This window comes from Mus pahari, chromosome 6 (genome assembly GCF_900095145.1).
Source record: "Mus pahari chromosome 6, PAHARI_EIJ_v1.1, whole genome shotgun sequence".
Classification (NCBI taxonomy): Eukaryota; Metazoa; Chordata; class Mammalia; order Rodentia; family Muridae; genus Mus; species Mus pahari.
In genome coordinates this window covers 99,080,686-99,092,589 of record NC_034595.1, presented here as the reverse complement: position 1 = coordinate 99,092,589, position 11,904 = coordinate 99,080,686, and positions in this window count along the sequence as shown.

The window sequence follows — 11,904 nt, the reverse complement described above, 5'->3', positions numbered from 1 at the left end:
CTATCTACTCAGGCTGAGATCAGGTGTCCCCTTTCCTGCTTTGCTTGGCCTCTGTGTCTCTCATGACCCCAGGCTTGGTGTGAGAGTCTCCCTTCCCTACATGGAAGCTGGCTTTCCTTTCAGTGTGGTCCCAAAGCCTGGCTTTCCTTTCAGTGTGGTCCCAAACCCACTAAGTGTGATACACACACCCATCTGTCCTTGGTCAAGAAGATAGGGATTAATGGAGGCTGTAGGCATTCTGCTGGGTCCTGCTGGGTCCTGCTTGCCAGACTGGAGGCAGAGCTGGCTCCAGGGCAAGGACTTTGTTTGGAGACAGAGCAAGTGGCTGGGAAGTCCCTGTGTTTCTGGAGCTGGGCTGGGCTCTGGAAAAAAGCCTGTTCTCCTTTTGTGCCTGATCATCACAGGAGAGAGATTCACCAGGCAGCCTGCCTCCCTTTGCATCCTAACTGACCATTAGCTACTATGCCAACTGGAACAATGTAACAGAGGTAGGACTGGTTATACACCCAGACCTCCTCCACCCTTGAAAAGAGCAGAGACTTCCTTCCATAGTAGCCATGGACATGCATGGTCCCTGTTCCCCTCTACTTGGCCAGGATCTGCCTCTGCCTTGTCTGGCCTCCTCCTTTGCTGGTCCCACCCCAGACCTCCCTCTATAGCTGTGGCCTAGGGACAGATCCACTTTCCTGCAAGGTCACTGGAGGGTAGCCAAATACTTGCTGCTAGGGGGCAAGCGTCCTGGGTCCAGCTTTGACAACCCTTGCCATATCACAGCCTGGCATTCACCATCTGGCAGACTCCCGTGCTAGGGTGGGGGTAGGAGGAGCTTGATGAGGATGGAGTGGATGAGGAGGATCTTTTAGATGCTATCTCTGTGCTGGGTGCTGTGTTAAGACCCTAGTGCATGTCACTGATCCTTGATAATCACAGCAGCTGTGTTGGGGGACTGCTTAAGAATGGTGGCTCAGCAGTTAGGAGTGCTTGTCACTCTAGGGGAGGACCCACGTTTGATTCTCAGCACCCACATAACAACTTACAACTGTCAGCTCCAGTCCCAGAGGATTGGAAGTGCTCCTCTGACTTCAGTGGGTACCAGGCACCAGGGATACATGTGGTGCACAAACATACATGCAAGCAGAACACTAATAAGCATCGGGTGGTGGAGGTATGTGCTTTTAATCCTAGCACTCAGGGGGCAGAGGCAGGCAGATCTCTGTGTTCAAGGCCAGCCTGGTCTACACAGCAAGTTCAGGATTATACAATGGGTATGTGTGTGTAAGTAGGGTGTATGTGTGCTATGTGTGCAGGGTATGTGTCTATGTGTATGTGCAGGGTGTGTGTTATGTGTGCAGGGTGTGTGTGTTATGTGTGCAAGATGTTGTATGTTGTGTGTGCGGTGTGTGTGTGTGTGTGTGTGTGAGATGTATGTAGGATGTTATATGTTATGTGTGCAGAGTGTGTTTATGAGCAGGTGTGTCTGTGTGCAGGGTGTGTGTATGTCATATGTACAGGGTGTGTGTGTACATGGTGTGTGTGTGTGTGTGTGTGTAGGGTGTGTGTTATGTGTGTAGGGTGTGTGTGAGTGCAGGGTGTGTGTGTGTGTGTGTGTGTGTGTGTGTGTTATATGTGCAGGGTGTATGTGTGTATAGGGTTACTCAGGGCTAGTTATGAGCACATTAAACACAGACAAAACCACCTAGAGGGAAGCCAAAATCCATTTACCAAGACAATGGCCCCTTTAGCCTAACCTGGAACTGTCAGAACTGTCCTGGTCCTCCACTGAGCACCCCAGGAGAGCAGAAGACTGCACACACTCAGAAACCTCCATGCCCAGCCTACCCTGAGGCTCCTCTCTTTCCCTTCCCTCAGTGAAAGCAACAATATTACTGTTTCTATAAACCCTGCCTCCTTTGAATTTCACAACTCCCAGTGTGTTACAAGAGGAGAAACAGAGGTTTAGAGTAGTTACGAGGAGATTTGTCCAGACTCCTTTCACTGTGTTCAGTGAAGCTTGCCCCGGGCTCGTTTTGGTTTTCGATGTGCGAGTGTATGGTGTGTTTAACTTATTTTTTTCTTTGTTGGAGCCAAGATTCCTATCCTAGGCTGACTGATCTCAAGCTTGCTATGTAGCTTCAAGCAGGAGCTTAAGAGATGCTATTCTGGAGTGCTCCCTCTCCTATGAAAGGAGATGGAAGAGGGGAGCAGGGTCAGGCAATTGAACCCCATGTTAACTCATCCTCAGTGTCTTTGTTGAAGTATAGAGATGCCCTATCAGAAATGGTTCCCACAAGAAACATTTTCTAGCTGGGCATGGTAGCACAGGTCTTTAATTCCAGCCCTGGAAAGGCAGAGGCCTGCAGATGTCTGTGAGTTTAAGGATAGCCCAGTCTACTTAGCAGGTTCCTGGATTGTTAGAGCTACATAGTGATACTTTGTCTCAAAACAAGCAAACAAACAAACAAACAAAAACCCAGCAGCAGCACCTACCTGTCAACCATGGGCCTGGATGCAGTGTGGCTGCCAGAGAACACAGTGTTTAAATAGAGAAACCTTCAGCAGAAACAGAGGGTAGGCTGAAGAGCTAGCAGGTAGTGGAACAAGAAACACAGCAGGGCCAGGGGCCAGGAGAAGTAACTCTGCCCAGAGGTCCATCTTGTCTGTGGCTGTCAATTCTGAGGAGAGAATTCAGTTTCTGGTTCCAGGATCCCCAAAGGAGAAGTTGCAAGATGGACCATAGGCTAGAACCCCTAACCCAGGTCCATCTCGTGGATCCTATCTCGTGAATCCAAGGCTGCTCACTCTGGTAGTCACAGAGGAGACAGCGCCTAGGCTGGGTTCTGATGGGTGCTTCTAAGGACTGGATGTAGCTCAATTGGTGAATACTTGTCTATCATGATGAAGCAATGGGTTTGATCCTCAGCACCACACAGACCAGGTAATTACACCTGTAATTCCAGCATTCAGGAGATGGAGGCAGGAGGATCAGAAGCTCAGAGACATCCTTAGCTACATAAGGCTAGCCTGGACTACATGAGACCAATCTCTAAAAGAAAAACAGACGGTCGTTTCCAGAGCTAGACTCTTCTTGGTCTCTGAGGGATCTAAAGGGTTGTCCTAGCCACCTTTAACAATATACAATTGCCTCAAATTTCTTCCAAGCCTAAGAAGGCTTGTGTTTTCATGGGGAAGGGGCATTTGAGCATCTGAGATGTATCCCAGGGGAACTGCCAGCGTCAGGACTCTCCTTGTCCGGCTACTCTACTATGATAACCTGAACTTGTTCTGAAGATCTCCTGACATGGGCAGCAGCCCTCACAAGACCTGGTCTCCAGGTGCCATCCCATAGCCAAGTCTGTAAATGTCTCACTTGTGTCAAAGATCATCAGCCACTGGGAATAGGAGCAGAGAGCAGAGTGGACCGACTCCTTGAAGACCCGGAGAGAGGAAGCAGCAGACATAGGCCGTCATAGTTGGAGTTCTGGGTCTCTCCTTGTAACCTTCACAAGTTGTCCCTGGTACCCACTGTCTCTCCCAACCCCCAAGCTCCCAGGGGAGTGTGTCTGTTACCTCCCCCTCTAGGGAGCTGGCAGTCAGGACAGACAGGTGAAGACATGCTTCACCTCAGAGCATGAATCTCCAGGCTCCCTTGCAGTCAGGACTCTGGGCACCATGACACCCATTCTCCCAAGCTCTTTTTGTACTGATGTCTTAAGGATGAAAGCCAGGGACTCTTGGCACATGTTAAGCAAGCATTCTACCACTGAGCACAACCCCAGACCCGGTAGGGATGGGGGCACACGCCATGATGTGCCTGTGTAGTTCAAAAGAAACTTTTATGGAATTGGTTCTCTCCTCTCTGTTTTTGTTTGTTTGCTTGTTTGTTTTGTTTTGTTTAAGGACAAAGTCTCAGTCTGTACCTTAGAACTCTAGCTCTGTCTAGGTCTACCCTGGAACTCACTATGCAAACCAGGCTGCCCTCGAACTCACTGAGAGAGCCTCCTGCCTCCTAGGTGCTTGCATTATAAAAACACCACCATCCCTTGCTCCAAAGATTTTTGGAGCAATGCAAATCTTTGAAATATAACCCATGATCCCAATAATGTGCAGAAAACCAACAAAAGTGGTATTTTAATAAGCAGTGTATCACCTGTACACACCGGTAACTCATGGCTGAAAAGATGATTCACCCTGACTTAGGCACATGCAACTGAAAGTCCTGTGTGCAGGCTTCAGCCTCACTGAGCAGCATCCTGTGCAGCTATGGCTCTGCACAGCTTTAGAATCTCTACTTCAGGTGAATCAGTGTCAGGGAGGGGTGCCCACTGCCTGTTCTGACAGTTATAAAGTCAGAGAGTAGATGTCAGCTATCACACTTACAGTTACTATTGCTGTGGTGAAACACCATGACCAAAGCAGCTGGGGAGGGAAGGGTTATTTGCTCTACGCCCCCAAGTCATACCTTCCTCATTGAAGGAAGCCAGGACAGGAACTCAAGCAGTGCCAGAACCCAGAGGCAGGGGCCAATGCGGAGGCCATGGAGGAGTGCTGCTTACTGACTTGCTCCACTACTTTCTTACAGGACTCAGGACTACCAGCCTAGGAGTGAGCCCACTCACAATTGGCTGGGCCCTCCCACATCAATCAGTAATTAAGAAAATGCCCCACAGGCTTGCCTATAGCATCTGATGGAGGCATTTTCTGAACCAAGGCTCCCTCCTCTCAGGTAACTCTAGCCTGTGCCAGTTGATATAAATTGGCCAGCACACCAGGCACGAACTCAGGCTGGCTTCACATTGTCCTCCATGCCAGAATGCCCTGGAGCTTGTGGCAGAGTTCTCTGTGGGTACCCCACAGAGTTCCTCAGAGAACCAGAAGAAAAAAACCCAGGTCATGATGAGCGTCCCTTGTGTTTAAACTGGGTAAAGGGCCCGGGCACATGGCTCAGTGGGTACAGTGCTTGCAATACATGAAGCTCTGGTTCCATCCCCAGATCCACAGAAAACCAGGGGTGGGGGTGTACCCCAGCAATCCCAGAACTTTCTGTGGGGGGTGAAGACAAGAGGATCAAAAGCTCAAGGTTATTCTTGGCTACCTGATGCCAACCTGGACTACATTAAACATTAACTCTGTTTCAGCTGGGCGTGAAAGTGCATACCTTTAATCATAGCACTGGGGAGACAGGAGGCAGGTGGATCTCGGAGTTCTAGGCCAGCCTGGTCTCTCTGTCTGTCTGTCTGTCTGTCTCTCTTTTTTTTTTTTTTAGATTTATTTATTTTATATATGTGAGTACACTGTTGTTCTCTTCAGACACACCAGAAGAGGGCATCATATCCCATGACAGATGGTTGTGAGCCACCATGTGGTCGCTGGGAATTGAACTCGGGACCCCTGGAAAAGAAGTCAGTACTCTTAACCATGGAGCCATCCAGCCTTTGGTTTGGTCTTTAAGTCCTGGCTACTCCTTAGCAGTTTATACTGAGGTATGCCCTTTTTTTTTTTTTTTTTAAAGATTTATTTATTTATTATATTATATGTAAGTACACTGTAGCTGTCTTCAGACACTCCAGAAGAGGGCGTCGGATCTTGTTACGGATGGTTATGAGCCACCATGTGGTTGCTGGGATTTGAACTCCGGATCTTTGGAAGAGCAGTCGGGTGCTCTTACCCACTGAGCCATCTCACCAGCCCCTGTCTGTCTCTCTTTCTCTCACACACACATACACACACACACACACACACTTAGTAGAGACCACATTGAAAACATTTATCATTTTGTATTTGCTTTTTAAATAGATTAAATTTCTAAATTAAACAAATACATTTTGTAGTGCTGGGGCATGAAACCTAGGGCCTTGTCCATGTAAGATAGGTAGGCCAAAGTCTACTGCTGAGCTACACTCCAGTACTATATTCCTACAATCGATTTTTAAAACCCAGTTGTTTGGGTGTAGTGGCACACCCATTTAATTCCAGCACTTGTGAGGCAGAGGCAGGCAAATCTCTGAGTTGGAGGCCAACCTGGCCTAGGAGATTCAGGGAAACCAGGCCTACATAATGAGACCCTATTTCAATTATCAACTCCGCCCCCATCCGATAAACAAACACACTAACCAGCAAACAAAAGCCCCACCTAATTAGACTCAAATGCTTCCGAGTTTTCAAAGTATTTCCATCAAATACTGTGACTCGGCTTTATCAAACGGAGGAGGAGGAGGAGGAGGAGGAGGAGGAGGAGGAGGCTGGGGTTAGGGACCTGGTGCTGCATCGAGGTCTCCGAGTGAACTTGGATCAAGCCGCCCAGTCTTTAGACCCAGCAGAGCAGCCCTTCCCACAAGATGCTCCAGCCAGCATCTACCCCAGCCCACCGTGCAACCAGTGGGCAGAGCCAGTCAGCGAGGCAGGAATGCAGGCCCCGCAGCTGTTGTGGGAGGCCAGGTGGTCAGACTCCACAGTTGTCTGCCAGGCTGGTATTGCAGGAGCCCCCTCCCTCACCAGTGTTGTGTGCCCTATCCCATGCAGAGCTGTTGGTGGGAGAGGTCTCAGGAATTAAAGCTTGCCTCAGCTGGATGGATGCCTCATTTGCATATGACACTGCCTCCTGCTGCCTCCTGGATGGAGACTGGCTACTAGACAACTCTCTCCCCACTGTGTCAGGCAAGACAGAGCCCGAATTCACCCCCCCCCTCTTTTCTCCTTCCTCCTCCCTTCCCCCTTCTTCCTCAGGCTCATGTTTTTCCATGCCAATTTCTGGCTCTCACTCCTCAGCAGGACCCCTGCGCTCACCAGCAGAGATACTGGCCACAGCAAATACAGGGAAGGATGACATCAGGCAGATAATCCTTAGCACTGAACACAGCTCTGGGGATAAGCACTATGTCCCCTGTGCACAGGGGACCCGAGAGCCCAGGCCAGGAACTGTGTTTTATTGTCAGAAAGCCTCGGTCTCTTCTTACATTTATTTTTGTTGTTATTGTTTTGAAACAGAGTCTCTCACTCTTATCTTAGGCTGCCCGGAATCCACTATCTAGCCTAGGCTGTCCTTAAACTAATGATAATCTTCCCCCCTCGCTTTCCCAAATGCTGGGATGGCGGGGTATGAGCCACCATGCCTTGCTGGTATCCTCATTTTTTAGTGAGATGGCGCCAAGCAGTTGAAGGGTTTAAACATCACAGAGTGGATCGCTCTCATATCTGATTTGGTTTTGAGGATTCGCTGCTGGGTCTCACTAGAGACTGGGTCATCCTTGGGGACCGTCCTCACTGTGGGAAGGAACAGTCCTGAGCCCATCTCAGACCTTGGGAACAAGCCACACAGGGCTAGAGGAGGGACGCTCCTGCCTTGCTTTGTGCGCAAATGCTTGGCGCTTTGTGACATGGCCTCCAACTGGCTTTCAGAGTGACAGGAATGGATTGGAGCCCATCTTCACTGGGGATCCTTGGCATCGTTTCTGTGGTGGCCCATGTTTCCCAAGTGGCTCTCTGCCAGGCTGGCATCCTGACGGCAGGGCTATGCCAAGATCTTCTTACAAATCCCTGGAGTTTGGAGAGGGGGTTCGGTGAAGTCTGCCAGCTCCTGTGCACACACATGCACGTGCATGCACTCACACACACGCACCAGATTTACATCCATCCACAAACCTGGTCACCAGTCCTTATGCATACAGAATCCTAGATGTCCAGCAGGGCTGAGGATGGCCTGGGCACACCCTCTGTCCTCTCACTGTGCCAGAGAAGTCAGGTGCTTCCATAAGAGTGGGTAATCCCAAACCAATATGGCACACGGGATCTCAAAGCCATAAGGAGACACCAGCATGGGGAACTATCATCATGGGTGGGGGAGCATCAGCACAGAGGGGGGGGACTAGGGGGAGAATCAGCATGGAGGGGGAGCACTAGAACGGAGGAGGAACATCACACCCTATATCAAAGGTAAATTATTGAGGTGGGGCTGACTGAGGCCTTACAAGGGAAGGGGCATTTGGAATGGATGGGTTTGTCAAAGAAAGATGGTGTGGAGGGGAGACATGGTTCCAGGCAAGAGGGTGTGTCTGAAGTGTCCCCACAGGCTTTGAAGGGGAGAAAGCAAGGCGCCAAGGGTATGCTGGGCCTATGTTACACAAAGTTTTCAGATGTTAAAGTGAAGAGATGGGTTAAATGGGAAGATAAGGGAGCCATGGACAGTCTTTAGCAGTTGAAAGTCAGGGTGGGAGGTCCTGGCAACTGCGCACAGGGACTGGGCAGGATGGCTGTTAAGGTCTGAGGAGAGGGTGGGGCCGTGTGGGTGTGTTGGCGTGGTTCTTTGAAATCCTGCCTTCTTCCCTGCCTCTCTCTCTCTCTCTCTCTCTCTCTCTCTCTCTCTCTCTCTCTCTCTCTCTCTCTCGTGTGTGTGTGTGTGTGTGTGTGTGTGTGTGTATGATTAATCCGTAAAAAAGGGAGGGAGAGAACAGGAAACCGTTGTTGAGTCGGGGTTCCCATATCCCACGGATGAGCCCACAACCACACAGAACTTGACAACGGGATGCTTGCCAGTGGGAACAGCGGGGTGGGTTTTTAAAATTTTTATTTATGTGTTTGTCTGCATGCATATTTCTACATCATGTATATGCAATTGCCCATGGAGGTTAGAAAAATGCATTGTACTCCCTGAAACTCTTCTTATGAGCTGCTGTGTGTGTGTTGGGAACTGAGCCTGGTCCTCTGTAAGAGCAACAAATGCTGTTAACCACTGAGCCATCTCTCCATCCCGGTCTTTTTTTTTTTTTTTTTTAAGTGTTATATTTGTTTATTTTGTGTGTGTGTGTGTGTGTGTGTGCGTGTGCGTGTGTGTGTGTGTGTGCTGCTTGTGGACGTTGTACATCGTGGTGCGGAGCCTAGTGCGCACCACGATGTACAACGTCCACAAGCAGGGTCTACAGAGTGAGTTCCAGGACAGCCAGGGCTATACAGAGAAACCCTGTCTCGAAAAAAAAAAAAAAAACAACAACAAAAAACAAACAAACAAAAAAAGATTTATTTATTTTATGTATGTGAGTATGCTGTACCTGTACAGAGGGTTGTGAACCTTCATGTGGTTGTTGGGAATTGAATTTTAGGACCTTCTACTCACTCCGGTCAACCCTGCTTGCTCCAGTCAACTCTGCTCCCTCAGTTCCTGCTTGCTCCAGCCCCAAAATTTATTTATTATTATACATAAGTATACTGTAGCTGACTTCAGATGTACCAGAAGAGGGCATCAGATCTCATTACACATGGTTATGAGCCACCATGTGGTTGCTGGGATTTGAACTCAGGACCTTTGGAAGAGCAATCAGTGCCTACTCGCTGAGCCATCTCACTAGCCCCCATTAATTTCTCTTTAAATAAGAACTCTCTCTCCTTTCTCTGCCCTCCCCCCAACTCTCTACATAGCCAAGGAAGGCCTCAAACTCCTGAACCTCTTGTCTCTACCACCTGAGTCCTGGGATTACAGGTGTGCACCACTACACATCAGAGCTGAGGATCGAACACGGGGCCAAGTACATGCTAGGCAACCTCTCTATCAAACAAACTATTTTCCCAGCCTGGATGGCAGATGTTGTTTTAAAACAAAAATCAAGGAAGACTCAGGAGCCAGCCGCTGTGGTGAAAGCCTGCTGGCTCAGAGAGGCAGAGAACACACCCAGCGGACCTCCCCACTCCATCTATTTCCCAGTAGGAAAAAGCTCTTTCTCCCTACCATGCTGCCTTAAATACCTTCAACTCCTTTTCAACTTACTATGTCCACTTCCTCTTGACCTGTCGTTGACTTTATTTAACTCCAGTTTACAGAAAGCTCTTTGGATTAAAGGGGAGTGCAAGGCTCAGCCACACCACGACAAAGTTTTTTTTCCAATTTCTAATCCTAGCGTTCATGATGTGATCAGGCATCCTGAGACAGGGGATGGGCTTTCTCACTTGACTCTACAAGGGAAGAGCTGTTCTCCAAGACCACAACCAGGCTGGTTGGGAAGCTCTGAGGGTCACTGACTTTGTGACTCCACGGGGACAGAAAGCTGGCTTCAAAGCACCTCAGGTCTTGATCTCAAGATAGCAGAGGAAACAGAAAGCCATCTGGTGACATTCAGCCGGTGGCTCTGAGAGGAGCCCAGGGTGACTCTGAGAGGAGCCTAGGGCCCCAGATGAAGAGGAGCACGGAGAGAAGTGTGTTTCTTTCTTAGTCTTGTGGCTCAGCGAGGTGGTGACTCCAAGGCTGGGCATGGCAGCCCCTGCTTCGAGCTTGTGGAAGACCAGCCTGACTGGGGTAGTCCTGAGGGCTTCAGAAACTGGGCCAGCTAGACCGAGGAATGCTGGGAACCAGGGCATCTTCCAGACCTGATGACCTTTTCTCGCCCCAGGCAATTATAAAGCCACAAATCACAAAGAAATGGTGGCATCAGCACCTTGGGGACCCTAATGGAATCCTGCGCCATAAAAATTCAATCAGCCAGCTGACCTGGTATGAGCCTGGCCAGGCGGTGAGGCTGGGGTGGATACGGTTGCTACAGGCAGAGGGTTCTCAGCCTCATCCTTGGGCGCTGAATCTCTAAGAGGCTCTGCTTTGCCTGAGCCGGGTAGAAGAACTGGTTGGCTTGCTCTACTCTGTGTGTATGTGGCGGGGGGCGGGGTGGTGGTCAGAGTCATTTCTGCACAGCCATTCCCAAAGCCCTCAGCTCCATTGGGGCAATGCCAGAACCTCTGGGGAATCTCAAAGCTCACGGGGATCGGACAGACAGAGGCATGCTTGTCATCCTAGCAACAGAGAGGCAAAGGCAGGTAGGCAAGAGAAGCAGGGATTCCAAGTCTCCTTTCATTGTATAATGAGTTCCAGGCCAACCTGGGCTCCATGAGATTCTATCAAAGGCGGGGGAGGGTGGAGGGGGAGGTGGATAATAGGGACAATGACAGAGCTAAGCCACTCTGGACAGCCACATAAGGCCCAAAGGGCAGACACTTGCTCATAAGGTGTAACTCACCATCCTGCATCAGGAATATGGGGAAAATGACAGGAGTCACCGTAGAGAGGTGCTAAGGGAATAGAGCACACCAGTTTCTGGATGTGAGATACAGGTCAAATCTCAGTGGCAAGGGGTATTGTTCTGGGCTCTGAGAAGCTCAGCTGTGTCTCAGAGGGCTTGGCTAAGGGCAGAGGCAGAGGAAGGACGTCTAGACTAGTCTGGAAGCCAAGGATCCTTAGCCTCAGGCGATTTTAAATTTTTATTTTATTTTATGAATATGTCTATTTTGCCTGCATGTGTGGCTGGGTACCATGTGCGTGCAATACCCAAGGGGACCAGAAGAGGGCGATAGCCCTTCAGAACCGGAATTATAGATGGTTGTGAACGGCCATGTGGGTGCTGAGAACAAAGCAACAAGTGTCCTTAACCGCTGAGCCGTCTTCCCAGCCCTGTAAGGACTGTCCTTTGTTGAGGAACTGAACTCTGAATCATCGTGGTGTGGGTGTGCCCACCTGCTCTCTTGGCCTCCTCCTATCAGAAATCGTTCACACCACCCCATTTTGACATGTGGAAATGACCGCAGCAGCACTTGGTGATTCACACCTCTCATCCCAGCATGCAGGAGGCTGAAGCAGGTGGAGCAGCATGAGTTCAAGGCCGGCCCAGATATGTAGCATGATCCTGTCTCAAAATAATAATAATAGCCGGGCGTGGTGGCGCACGCCTTTAATCCCAGCACTTGGGAGGCAGAGGCAGGCGGATTTCTGAGTTCAAGGCCAGCCTGGTCTACAAAGTGAGTTCCAGGACAGCCAAGGCTATACAGAGAAACCCTGTCTCAAAAAAAATAATAATAATAATAAAATTATCATTATTATTATTATTATTATTATTATTATTATTATTAATAGTAATATAGTTTAAAGGGAGAAAG